Here is a 14,869-nt window from a genome sequence, read left to right as displayed (position 1 = left end):
TCAAAATCCATGATGAAGACTCAAAAGCAGTTAACCCCAAGGGTTATTTCTAACCTTTCTTAGACAAATGGGAGAGAATTGAAAGAAACTAGGTGCATACCATTGGAGAATTTTAGGACTCTACTTGAACATTTTATGGTTGTTTATTGTTCTTATAGTTGCTTTTATGTAGAAGAAAATGAAATGTCACCTCTTGCAGAGAGATCAAGAGTGCCAGCAGCCAGGAATGTTGTCTATGGTGGCAATGACAATAAAGGGAAGAAGAAAAAGAAGAAATAAAGCCTCAGGGGATACTACAGATAGATAATGATGGGTCTTTATTTAGCCTAAGTTTTTGCCCCAAAAGAGAGCATCAAAGTACTTTCAGGAGGAGGCACTGAGTAGCTTAATAAACTAAACAGCAGGAGAGATGGTAGGCAGAGGGTAGAGTTGACTGAACATTCTCTGAAGTTTATTGGAGGGAGACAAGTCAGGTACAGTCTTCACTGGAATGAAGGATCAGATTGAGCTTGCAACTGAGAAGGAATTATCCCCATGAGGTTGGGACTCCTCCAAAAACAAGTGAACAGGATATTCTATTGTGATTTCCCTTGGGATCTTCTCCCAGTCTATATTACAGTAAAGAGCTCGGCAAAGTATACCAATATTATTGTTATACTGATTAAAATTTGAGACAATCAATCACTTCCTCCCCACCCCCAATGTTCTAGACTGGCATTTCTTATACTCAGAGTATACAGCTAAACTATTCCACAGTTCCCAGACCTTAGTGCAGCAGAATCTACCTGGAACACTTTTTAAAAATATATAACCATGGGTCCTACCTTGCAGAGATTCAGTTACAGTAGTAGTTTAGGAGTGGCAAGAGTCTTAGGAATCGGTATTTTGAACCAGTTCTCTAGGCAAGTCTAATGAAAGTAATCTATAGACTACTTTTTGAAAGATAATGACATATCCGTGAGCTCTGGGGTGCCTTGAAATCCTCTAACTGTCCCCAAATGTTTAAACAATCTCAGTGCTAAAATAGCTGAAATTTTACCATTGGAACAGTGATTTTTTTCCTCTATGGCAGGACGCTTCCCTTGGGGAAATTTTCAGAATTTCCTAGGTTTTTTTTTTTTTTTTTTTTTTTTCAAATTGCCTCTCTTGGTCTCATTCCCCTTTTTTTGAAAATCACTGACAGTAATTGAGCCACTGTTACTTATGAGTGTATGCTGTACCCTAAGTTGTGTTGGAGGGTAAAAATGTTACAGTACTAATACGTAACAATTTTCACTACTCGCTGTTTCACAAGCACTATGATAATCAATATCACATGCTATAGAACCTATCATTGCTCCTATTTGAGAGATAAGGAAACTGAGGATTTAAGAGGTTAAGGACTTATGCAAGGTACACACTGGTAATATAGCAGAGATTAGAAGATATGTCTATGACACCAAATTCTATGTTCTTATCCACACTGACAGAGTGCTTTGGAGACATATTCCAGTGGGATAAGTAATGCCTCTCCAAGGGCCTCACATAAAGGGTAATTAACCCTGAGAAGATTAGCACAATGTATCACTGACACCTCAGGAACCCAGTATAGCAAGTGAGTTGGCACTGCCAGGTTATTATCTTTTGTAAAAAGTGAGTCTTTTCTGCTTCTCTGGGCAGGGTGAACAAGTGAAGGGCAAAACTTGATAGGGAGGAAATAAATGTCCTAATTCAACTCATCTGTTTACATCAAAATTAACCTTTATACTTCAAAGTAATGAATGTGTGTGCTTGAGAATTTATCAGAAACACTCTAGTGTCTTGAATAGCTCTGAGAAAAGTAAAATGCAAGTTTGGGCAAAAATCCTTTTCTGAGCCTTGCTGGAAGAACACATATGAGCCTGAAGATGCCACCTGCAGTGACTTGCATGAAAGATGACTAACAACAGAAATCTTTGGGGCAACCACTAAATGACAAAGTCTTCTACGATCCCCACCCGTATGACACACACGTCCCTCTACACTATATTCAAGAGGTATTTCAATAAAAACTTATTAAAAATGAATGAGGTTGTCCTCATCCATAAGTATTCTCTAATTGAAGGCTAATCAGAAAATCTGTTTGGCTTCAGTCATCGTTGTAGCACTAATTCTAGAATATGCATTGTACTTTTCTGCAAAAAGATGATACAATAAATATAACAATATTTCTCCCCTCAGTAACGATATTATAGGCTACCCATGTAATGATCATAAACACTAATGATCACTGTTTGTATGAGTCGCCCTGAAAATGTACCCAATCAATGAACATACTGGGATGGTGCCAGGGAATGCCATCTAGTTTCCCAGACAGGTCTTCACCAAGATTCATCACTCCTTCTAAATTCATCACAGTCCAAGGTTCATTCACACACTGCCAGGAATAAAAATATGATTTTACTAAATTTCAAGTAGAAGAACAACTCTCAAAGTTGGACTATTGAGCTAATAGCATACATATTGGTTTACATAATCAGAACATCAAAGTATTGTTATTGAAATGTAGAATGTGCCACCCCAAACTATGCCTTTGGCATAAGGATTATTTTAAGCTGATTATTGTGAGAAACAATAGATACAGGGAAAGTTCTGAAAACAGAGTAGAAGTTACTTTTGTAAGGGAAATTTACATTTTTAAAGGAAATCTCCATTGTAAGGGTGTCCCCCTCTCTACAAGGAAGGGAAGGATGATTCAATCATGAGAAGAAAAATCAATGGAGAAGGTGCTGACTAAATCTGAGTAACAAATCTTACCTTTGTTTACAATGCTTTTCCTGATACTCTCCCCGTAACTTCCCCACCCCATACACACACACCTGTCTTCCTTTGCCTTTACCTGAAGATGGTATTTGAGCTAAAGTTCTAAGCAACCTTTTCTGAGTTACTCATTTCTCCTGGCTATCTTCCATGTATACATGAGGTGTACATGTGAATAAAATTCTGCTTATTGTTCTCTTGTTAATCTGCCTTATTACAGGAGTCTATGCCAAGAATTCAGAAAGGTAGAAGGAACTTTTTCCTCCCCTACATTATTTAAAAATAAAATTGCCTAAAGATCAGAATTTTTGCATCAACAAAGCTATTACTATGGAATCATGATGAACTACCTTGTTTCCCTGAAAATAAGACATACCCTGAAAATAAACCCCAGTTAGAACGTCAGCCACATGGATGCATTTAGTACGTTATGATGATGTTCCAGAAGATGACATGACTGTATTTGAATATATATAGATTGTTGTGCATGAAAAAATAAGACATCCCCTGAAAATAAACCCTAATGAGTCTTTCAGAGCAAAAATTAATATAAGACCCGGTCTCATTTTCAGGGAAACACGGTAGATGTGTGCCTTTAGGAATGTCATGTAGCTTCACGAAAATCTCAGTTTCCTCATATTTAAAGTGGGTACACAGAAATAAAACCACATAAATATGGACAGATAATTTTTGACAAAGCAGCTAAAAACATACAATGGAGCAAAGACAGCCTCTTCAATAAATGGTGCTGGGAGAATTGGATAGCCACGTGCAAAAGAATGAAACTGGACTGCTATTTGTCACCATGTACCAAAGTTAATTCAAAATGGATCAAAGACTTAAGCATAAGACGTGACACAATAAACTGCATAGAAGAAAACATAGGTACTAAACTTATGGACCTTGGGTTCAAAGAGCATTTTATGAACTTGACTCCAAAGGCAATGGAAGTAAAAGCTAAAATAAACGAATGGGACTATATGAAACTTAAAAGCTTCTGCACAGCAAAAGAAACCATTGACAAAATAAAGAGGCCACCAACTGAATGGGAGAAGATTTTTGCAAACAGTACCTCCGATAAGGGACTAGTATCCAGAATATACAAGGAACTCATGCAACTCAACAACAAAAAAACAAACAACCCAATTGAAAAATGGGCAGAGGACTTGAAGAGACATTTCTCCAAAGAGGACATACAAATGGCAAATAGACATATGAAAAAATGCTCAACATCACTAATCATCAGAGAAATGCAAATCAAAACCACAATGAGATATCACCTCACCCCAGTCAGAATGGCTATCATCAACAAGACAAATAGTAACAAATGTTGGAGAGGCTGTGGAGAAAAAGGAACCCTCATACACTGTTGGTGGGAATGCAGACTGGTGCAGCCGTTATGGAAGGCAGTGTGGAGGTTCCTCAAAGAATTACGAATAGAATTGCCATATGACCCAGCAATCCCTCTCCTGGGTATCTACCCAAAAAATCTGAAAACATTTATCCATAAAGACAGGTGTGCTCCAATGTTCATTGCAGCTTTACTTACAGTTGCCAAGACATGGAAACAACCAAAATGTCCTTGGATAGATGAATGGATAAAGAAGTTGTGGTATATATACACAATGGAATACTATTCGGCAGTAAGATAAGATGATATAGGAACATTTGTGACAACATGGATGGATCTTGAGAGAGTAATGCTGAGCGAAACAAGTCAGACAGAAAAAGCAGAGAACCATGTGATTTCACTGATATGTGGTATATAAACCAAAAACAACAAAAGAACAAGACAAACAAATGAGAAACAGAAACTCATAGACACAAACAATAGTTTAGTGGTTGCCAGAGGGTAATGGGGGTGGGGGGTGGGAGATGAGGGTAAGGGGGATCGAATATATGGTGATGGAAGGAGAACTGACTCTGGGTGATGAACACACAATGGGATTTATAGATGATGTAATACAGAATGGTACACCTGAAATCTATGTAATTTTACTAACAATTGTCACCCCAATAAATTTAATTTAAAAATAAATAAATAAAAAAAATAAAATAAATAAAATAAATTAAAATAAATAAAGTGGGTACAAAAATGGTAACTCCCTCTCACAAGGTTACTTAGAGGAATAAAGGGCAGAATGCATGTGAAACTCTGAACAAAATGTCTTATACACAGTTAGTCTTCAATAGGTCCTGTTTATTGTTATTATTAATATAATAAAAGTATTACTTTGTAAGGCTTGTTTGACATAAAACCTGATGCTCTGACCATGGCTCTGTTCTCCATGAAGATTCAGCAAAAGCTGGTAACCTCTCTAAAAATAAAAAAAGTCAGTAGCCTACCAGGAGATATTTTCACTAATTACAAAACCTATTAAGAGACCCAACAATTAAGTTTGTGAACTCATCCTAGATAAAGTACTATATACCTCATTGTTGGATATCAGTATGGTCACCTTCAAAGTACTCCCCTTGTGAAGCTATGTACCAACACCAGTGCCTAGTTCACACTTCAAAGCAATTTTGGAACTCTTTTTCTGGAATGGACATGAGAGTTTTTGTCGTATTATCCTTGATGTCCTGAAAGTCATTAAAATGTCTTCCTTTCAATATTTCCTTTATCTTCAGGCAAAGAAAGAAGTCACTGGGTGCCAGATCAAGTGAGTAGGGAGGATGTTCCAATACATTGATTTGTTTGCTGGCTAAAAACTCCCTAACAGACAGTGCCGTGTGAGCTGGTGCATTGCTGTGATGCAAGAACCATGAATTGTTGGTGAAAAGTTCAGGTATTTTTGTCTAACATTTTCATGCAGCCTTTTCAGCACTTCCAAATTGTAAACTTGGTTAACTGTTTGTCCAGTTGATACAAATTCATAATGACTAATCCCTCTGATATCAAAAAAGTTTAGCAACATCATTTTGACTCTTGATTTGGACTGATGGAACTTTTTTGGTCGTGGAGAATTGGCTGACTTCCATTGTGAACTTTGACACTTTGTTTCAGGGTCGTATTGGCACACCCATGTTTCATCACCAGTGATATCACAGCCCAAAATATCGGGCCTTGGCAAACTTCGACTCTCCAACAGTTTTGGCAAATTTCAACTCTCCTTTGCTTTTGTTCATCAGTGAGGTCCTTCAGGACCATTTTTGCACACACCTTTCTCATGCCATGGTTTTCAGTTAAGATTTTCCTAACTGTTTCTCTATTGATGTTTACTTGGTCTGCTATGCTTCTCACAGTCAGCCGAGGATTTTGACGCACAATTCCACGAAGTTTTGCATGCTTCATCCTGTGAGCACATCAAAATTACAGCTAGATCATAGAACAACCAACGTGGAGAACGATCTGGGGTCCAGCTAAACAGAACTTGTGTAACTAAGGATATAAAGAAGCCACATTGAGACTGGTAGGAGGGGTGGAGACATGAAATGGGCCAGGCTGAAACCTTTGTGTGGTGGATGAAAATTGGGAGGGAAATCTCAGCCACAGAGGTTCCCCACAGAGGAGCAAGAGACCCCAGCACCACACCAGCCTCCCCAGCCCAGAGTGCTGGTGCTGGGAAGAGGAGCCCCCATGGCATTTCACTGTGAAAAGGATGGGGATTCCAATCATCTGGTTGGGATGGAATGCTGTGGAAAACACAGACATCCTCTTAAAGGGATCATGCAGACTTGCACACAGGCACTCACTCTGGGTTCCAGCAGAGGGACAGTGATTTGGCAGGCCTCGGAGACTGAGGTGTGTGGCTTCGGGGTATTTGTTGGAAGATGGTCACCATTTTCCTTATGTGGTGTCCTCCTCTTATTCAGCCAGCAGGTGGAAACCATCTTTCCCATGTTGAGCCCTTCTCCATGCCCATGGCCAAATCTGAATCTGAATTGGTCTGGTAAGATACTTTTTGCTCCACCCTGGTGACTCATTGAGACCCCCCCACACACACCCAACTCCATACAGCACAATGCTTTATCAGTGGCTTAACCTTACAGGAGCTGGAAACCTGCAGCAGGCCTCAGTGTGTCCTGTATTTTTTCAGAGCTACCCCAGATCCGGTACTAGTGGCAGCCATCTTTAGTTCACAGCATAGCCTCTCCCGCAAGCCACCAGGTACAGCACAGGCAGCGACCAACCATGGATCACATTGTAGCTCCTATCAGGTAGTCCCTGACCAGTCACAGGCAGAGGCTGACCTGGGCCTGCACCAGAGCCCTTCCCAAGAGGACCCAGAACATACTTGGAGTTTGGCTTCAGACCACAGCAGAGCACCACCCAATTAACCCCACAAGTGGCACACCCAAAGGACAGTCTCAACAATCATCAGAGCCCTTGGGGGCAAATCCCACTCTATGGGGTAAGCCTCCATCACAACATCTCATAAGCTGTGGATATGGCCAAACCCCACAGCCAGTCAGTCTGAGGTTCAGTCATACCCACAGAACACATGTAAATAGCAATCAATGCTCAAATATAATGGGAGGGCACACACAACTGACAAAAGGGACACTCCTGGAGCACTTAACGTAGGTGAGGAGGGAGACTGTGTCACTAGGCCCCACAGGGCACCTACTACATAAGGCTACCTGGCAAGAATGGGAGACATAGCAGATCTACCTAATAGATCTTCTAAAACATAAAAACAAACACAGAGAGGCAGCCAAAATGAATAAATAAAGAAGTACATCCCAAATAAAAGAACAGGAGAAAACTCTAGAAAAATAACTAAATAAAATGGAGGCAAGCAATCTACCAGCGACAGAGTTCAAAACACTAGTTATAAGGATGCTCAAGGAACTTAGTGAGAATTTCAACAGACATAGCAAGCATTAAAAAAGACACAGAAACCATGAAAAAGAACCAGTTGAAAGTTAAGAATACAATAACTGAAATGAAGAATGCATTAGCAGACAACCAAGATGGCACAGTAGGTAAACACTGTGTTTACCTTCTCTCACAACCACATCAAAATGACAACTAATCTACAACACAACCATTATTGAGAATCGCCTAGAATCAAGCTGAACTGCAGCCTTTCAACTAAGGACGTGCAGAAGAAGCCACCTCCAGACTGGTATGAGGGGCAGAGACACAGAACGGCTGGTCCCACACCTGTGTGTGATCATTAAAGAGCAGAAGGGCTATTTTGGCTGTGGGGGTGACCCCAACCCCCAAGAGGAGCGAGAGATCCCAGCACCACCCCAGCCCAGTATTCCAGTGCCACGAAGAGAAGTCCCCATAATTTTTGGTTGTGAAAACCAGTGGAGATTGTGACTGAGTGAGATTGAGTGCAGCTGCACTCACAGGTACTGCTCTTAAAGGGACTGTGCTCTGACTTACCCACCAATGGAATCATTCACTCCGAGCTCCAGCTTTGGGACAGCAACTGGAAAGGCAGCAGGGACACATACTGGGGAATTGAGTTATGTGGTTTGGGACAGGACTGAAGAGGTGGCTTTCTCCTGGATGGGGGAGCTGGCAGAGGCCATTGTTTCTTTGTTGAGCTGTGAGCACAAGCAGCCACCATACCTGAGTCTCCGCAGTTAATTCGACACGCCCTGGCAATCTGAGACCTGGCCCTGCCCAATGGGCAAACCCAGGCTGCTTTCAGTGGCTTTTTCCATGCAAACCACCTGCTTTGGCTCAAGCTGCAGACTTTCTTAGGGTCTGTCAGATGTTCGTGGAACCCAGAGAAGCAGCACCTGGCTTGAGCATGTCCTGTATCTCTGGCTGAGCAGCCCTAAGCTGGCACTAGTGTCAGCCGGCCTTGGTTCATTGCTTAGCCTCTCAAGGTACTTCCAAGCACAGCACAGGTGGCAACTATCTACAGATTTCTTTCTGGTTCCTGCTGGGTGGCCCCAGGTGGGGCATGGTCTGTGGCCGTACTTGACCTGTAGTGGATCTTTTCCAAGGTGGTCCTGGGGTTGGCACCCACATTGGCCAGTTTCAAAACGAGCTGGAGCATCACCCAGCCATCTACAAGTACGACACACTCAAGGGGCAGATTAGGCAGACAGCAGAGTATTGCTGAGGCAGATCCTGCTTTGTGGGGACAGCTCATGCACAACAAGTCTTCCACTGTAGTCAAGGCCAGTCCTCACAACAAGTGAGCCCTAGGGTTAGTCCTTCACACTGATGTGCAATTATTAGCCGAGGTCCAACTACAAGATGAAGGCACACACCACCCATATAAGGGACACACCTGGAGCACATGGCTCAAGTGACTAGAAAAACTGTGCCACTGAATCCCACAGCACACCTAGTACATAAGGCCACTCCATGAAGACTGGAAGATATAACAGACGTACTTAATACATAAAAACAAACACAGGGAGGCAGTCAAAATGGGGTCCCAAAGAAACATGTCCCAAATAAAAGAACAACGCTCCAGGAAAAGAACTAAGTGAAACAGAGATAAGCAACCTATCAGATGCAGAGTTGCAAACACTAGTTATAAGAATGCTCAATGATCTCAGGGAGAACTTCAACAGAGAGATGAAAACCATAAAAAATAACCAGTCAGAAATAAAGGATATAATAACTGAAATGAAAAATATATTATAGGGAATCAACAGTAGATTAGATTAAGCAGAGGATCCAACCAGCGATGTAGAAGATAAAGTAGCAGAAAACACCAAACCAGAACAGCAAAAAGAAAAAATAATCCAAAAAATTGAGAAGAGTTTAAGGGGCCTCTGGGACAATATCAAGTGTACCAACATTCGTATTATAGGGGTACCAGAAGGAGAGGAGAGAGAGCAAAGAATAGAAAACCTATTTGAAGAAATAATGACAGAAAACTTCCCTAACCTGGTGAAGGAAATAGACATACAAGCCCAGGAAGCACAGAGAGTCCCAAACAATATAAACCCAAACAGGCCCACACCAAGACACATCATAATTAAAATGCCAAAGGTTAAAGATAAAGAAAGAATTTTATAAGCAGCAGTAGAAAAGCAGTTAGTTCTACAAGGGAGCCCCCATAAGACTGTCAGCTGATTTCCCAACAGAAATGTTGCCAGCATGAAGGTAGGGATAGGAAATATTCAAAGTGATAAAAAGCAGTGGCATACAACCAAGATTGCTCTACCCAGCAAGGCTGTCATTTAGAATTGAAGGACAGATAAGGAGCTTCCCAGACAAGAAAAACCTGAAGGAGTTCATCACCATCAAACCAGTATTACAAGGAATCTTAGAGGGACTTCTTTAAGATAGGAGAGGGTTAAGGATGGGGAAAGGGGAAGGGATTAAGTACGAATTGGTTGTTATACAAGTAGTTATAGGGATGTAGGGTATAGCATTAGGAATTTAGTCAATAATATTGTAATAATTAGGTATGGTGCCAGATAGGTACTAGATCTATCAGGGTGATAGATGGGAATGGGGTTGGGGGCAGGGTGAAAAAGGTGAAAGTATTAAGAAATACAAATTTGTAGTTAATATAGTATGGGGAATATAATCAACAATGTTGTAAAGATCATGTAAGGTGCCAGATGGGCACTGGACTTATCAGCGGGATCACGTCATAGACTATGTAGATGCCTGACCAATGTGCTATACTCCTGAAGAGCTGAAGTAGAATAATATTGAATGTCAAGTATAACCAAATATATAGGTATACATAGTCACAGGATGTGAAGTACAACATAAGGTAGATAGTCGATGGTATTGTAACAGCTATATAAGATATCAGAGGGGTAGTAGCTTGGGGGCTGGGTTATCACTTTATGAGGGGTTTAAATGTCTAACTATTACTCTGCTTTGTACACCTGAAACTAACAAAAAATAAATTTTAAAAAAGAATGTATCAGAAGGAATCACCAGCAGACTAGATGAAGCAGAGGATTGAAACAGTGATTTAGAAGAGAAGGTACCAGAAAACACCCAATCAGAACAGCAAAAGGGAAAACCCAATTTAAAAAAATGAGGACAGTCTAAGAAACTTCTGGGACAACATCAAATGTAACAACATTCTCATCATAGTGGTACAAGAAGAAGAGAGAAAGCAAGGAATCAAAAACCTATTTGAAGAAATAATGAATGAAAACTTTCCTGACCTGGCAAAGGGGGTAGACATACAAGCCCAGGAAGTGTAGAGAGTCTCAATTGAGATGAACCCAAAGAGGCCCACATGAAGACACATCATAATTAAAATGGCAAACGTTAAAGACAAAGAGAGGATCCTAAAAGCAGCAAGAGAAAGGCAACTAGTAACTTATAAGTGAGCTCCCATAAGATTGTCAGCTGATTTCCAACAGAAACTTTGCAGGCCAGAAGGGAGTGGCAGAAAATATTCAAAATGATGAAAAGCAAAGATCTACAACTAAGACTATTCCACACAGCAAGGCTATTATTTAAAATCAAAGGACAGATAAACAGCTTCCCATATAAGAAAAAGCTAAAGGAGTTCATCAACACCAAACCAGTATTATAGGGAATGTTAGAGGGACTTCTTTAAGATGGAAAATTAAAAAAAAGGAATAAGAAAGTGGCAATAACTTCATATCTATCAACAATTACTTTCAATGTAAGTGGATTAAATGCTCTAATAAAAAACATAGGGTGACTGAATGGATAAGAAAATAAAACTCTGCTTTTTTCTGTCTGACTTATTTCGCTCAGCATTACACTCTCAAAATCCATCCATGTTGTCACAAATGTTCCTATATCATGTGATTTCACTGATATGTGGTATATAAACCAAAAACAACAAAAGAACAAGACAAACAAATGAGAAACAGAAACTCATAGACACAGACAATAGTTTAGTGGTTACCAGAGGGTAAGGGGTTGGGGGGTGGGAGATGAGGGTAAGGGGGATCAAATATATGGTGATGGAAGGAGAACTGACTCTGGGTGGTGAACACACAATGTGATTTATAGATGATGTAATACAGAATTGTACACCTGAAATCTATGTAATTTTACTAACAATTGTCACCCCAATAAATTTAATAAAAAAAAAATAAAAGAAAAGAAAACTCTACAAATGCTGCCTACAAGAGACTCACTTCAGATTGAAATACACACAGAGAGACTAAAAGGAAACGGATGGAAAAATTATTTCATGAAAACGGAAATGGAAAAAAAAGCTGGGGTAGAAATACTTATGTCAGACAAAATGGACTTTAAAACAAAGGCTATAACAAGAGACAAAGAAGGACCCAGTAATCCCACTCTTGGGTGTTTATCCAAAGAAACCCAAAACACTACCTCTGAGGGGACATGTGCATCCACATGTTCATTTCAGCATTATTTACAATAGCCAAGATATAGAGGCATCCTGGGTGTCTGTCGATGATGAATGGATAAAGAGGAGGTGATACATATATACAATGGATTATTATTTGGCCATCGAAGTGACTGGGTTCTTGCCATCTGTGGTGGCATGGATAGACCTGGAGGGTATTGTGCTGAGTGGAGTATGTCATACAGAGAAAGACAGATGCAATGTGATTTCACTTATACGTAGACTCTAAAGAACTAAATGAACAAACAAAACAGAAACACAATCATACACACAGAGAACATTTTGATGGTTGCCAAATGGGAGGGAGGTTGTGGGGGTGGATGAAAAATGGGAAGGGATTAAGAAGTACAAATTGGTTGTTACACAGCAGTCATGGGGATGTAGGGTATAGCATAAGGAATATAGTCAACGATATAATAACAATGTATGGTGTCAGATGGGTCCTAGATTTATCAGGGTGATAGATGGGAGTGGGGTTGGGGGACAGGGTAAAAAGGTGTCAGATGGTTGCTGGAGTTACTGTGATCTCTCTTTTAAGTATTTAAATATTGAACAACTATGGTGCACACCTGAAATTGATATATTATATATGAGCTATATTTTTAAATAAAAAATCATTAAAAAATAAAAATAGAATGACCACATGATCCAATAATACCACTTCTGGGTATATATCCAAAGGAAAGGAAATCAGGATCTTGCAGAGATATCTACACCCCCATATTCATTGCAGTATAATTCACAATAGCCAGGAAACGGAAACAGCCTAAGTGTCCATCAATGGATGATTGGATAAGCAGGATGTAATATACATGCACAATGGAATATTATTCAGCAATAAAAATGAATACAATTTTGCCATTTGCAACAACATGTATGGATCTTTTTGGCATTACGGTACATGAAATCAGAGAGAAAGACAAATACTACATGATCTCATTTACGTGTGGAATCAAAATAAACTGAACACACAGAAATGGAGAGTAGAAAGTTGGTAGCCGGGGGCTGGGGGTGGGTCGGTGTGGGGAAATGAGGGATTTTGGTCAAAAGGTACAAACTTCCAGTTAAAAGATGAATAAGTTCTGGGAATCTAATGTGCAACATGGTGACTATCGTTAACAATACTATATTGTACACTTCAAGATTTTAAGAGAGAAGTTTTTAAGAAAATGTTCTTCCATTAAAATAAAAAGGTAATTATGTGAAGTGATCTATATGTTGACTACACTTACTATGGTAATCATTTCATAATACACACATGGATCTAAACATGACATTATATACCTTAAACTTACACTATGTTTTATGTTGATTATATCTCAATAAAGTGTGTGGGGGGAATGGGCCTAAGACCTTAACAGACACCACACCACAGAAGACATAACAGATGACAAATATACATATTAAAAGATGCTCATATTATATGTTGTCAGGGAAATGCAAATGAAACAATAATGAAGCACCACTATATACCTACCACAGTAGCCAAAATACAAAATTCTGACAACACCAAATGCTGATGAAGATGTGCAACAACAGAAATTAATTCATTGTTCGTGGGAATAAAAAACAGTGTAGCCACTTTGGAAGACTGTTGGCAGTTTCTTACGAAGCTACACATGCCCTTACCATATGATCCAGCAATAGTCCTTCATATCTACCAAAGGAGTTGAAAACTTATGTCCACACAAAAACCTGCACGTGGATGTTTATAGCAGTTTTATCCATAATTGCCAATGATTGGATGCAACTGAATTGTCCTTTAATAGAAGGGTGGTACATCAAGATAATGGTATATGGAGACTTCCGGAAAAATGGCGGCGTGAGGTGAGCCTCTGTAAAGCTCCCCTGGAATTTACAACGAATCGAACAACAAAAACTCCACAAAGGACTCCCTGCACAGCACACAGGCAACACGAAGAGGCCCACTACCGACTGAAATCACCTACAGGTGGGAGATTCGCGCGAGTGGAGGGAGGAGGAAAGGGAGAAGTGCGGAGACGGAGCAGCTGGCGGAGGACGAGACCTAGCTCAGTGCGCCGAGCTCGCTGCTCCCGGAACTACCGCAGCTGCGGAGATCGGACTGCTAGGGCTCCGCCAGGGCTCCACAGGGCTGAGGGGCAGCATATAACACGGCTGAACCCAACGCTCACGGCAGAGACCTCGGAGAAAAGACTGAGGAAAAAGGCTGAAAACGGTGGTTTAAGCCCACACTGCCGAGCAGAGACCGGAGCCTTAGGCACTGAGACTAGCCGCCTCCCTCCCTCCCAGAGCTCGCCCGCCCCCACCTGCCCGGTGCTAGAAGTGAAACAGTAGCAGTGTCAGATCAAAACAACAGAAAATTTGCTATTTTGAGAACTGTGTACATGACACAAATTCACAGCCCAACTAGTTCCGGCAAAGGGAGAGAGCTGTGGAAGCAGGATCGGCTGTGGTGGTGGTCGCCGCCATTGCTCTGGGCCACCTCTCACAACTCACCCCGCCCTGACCCCACCTATCTGGGCGGATCCCTGCAGGAGTAAACAGAACTGCTGAAATATACGGGCTCTGAATCAGGAGCTGGAAGAGCTTTGGAACATCAAAAGCTCTCCGCATACCCACCGGGACACTGCGCCCTGTGACCTAGACGAACTATTAACAGAGGAGAAGCCCGTCTCCCAGGGAATCCCCCCATTGTGTGAGAAGTTGGAATAGTGCAGAGAAAACATAGCACTACCGTGTGGGAGAAGAAAAATAAGTTGCAGTTGGAGAAATAATAAAACATTCTACCAACAAGAACTGGCAAACAAAAGAAAGACCGCTTTCTATCAACCTGTTGCAGAAGTCACTCCTGTAGATGTCTA

This window comes from Rhinolophus sinicus, chromosome X (genome assembly GCF_036562045.2).
Source record: "Rhinolophus sinicus isolate RSC01 chromosome X, ASM3656204v1, whole genome shotgun sequence".
NCBI lineage: Eukaryota > Metazoa > Chordata > Mammalia > Chiroptera > Rhinolophidae > Rhinolophus > Rhinolophus sinicus.
This window is presented reverse-complemented; position numbering follows the sequence as displayed.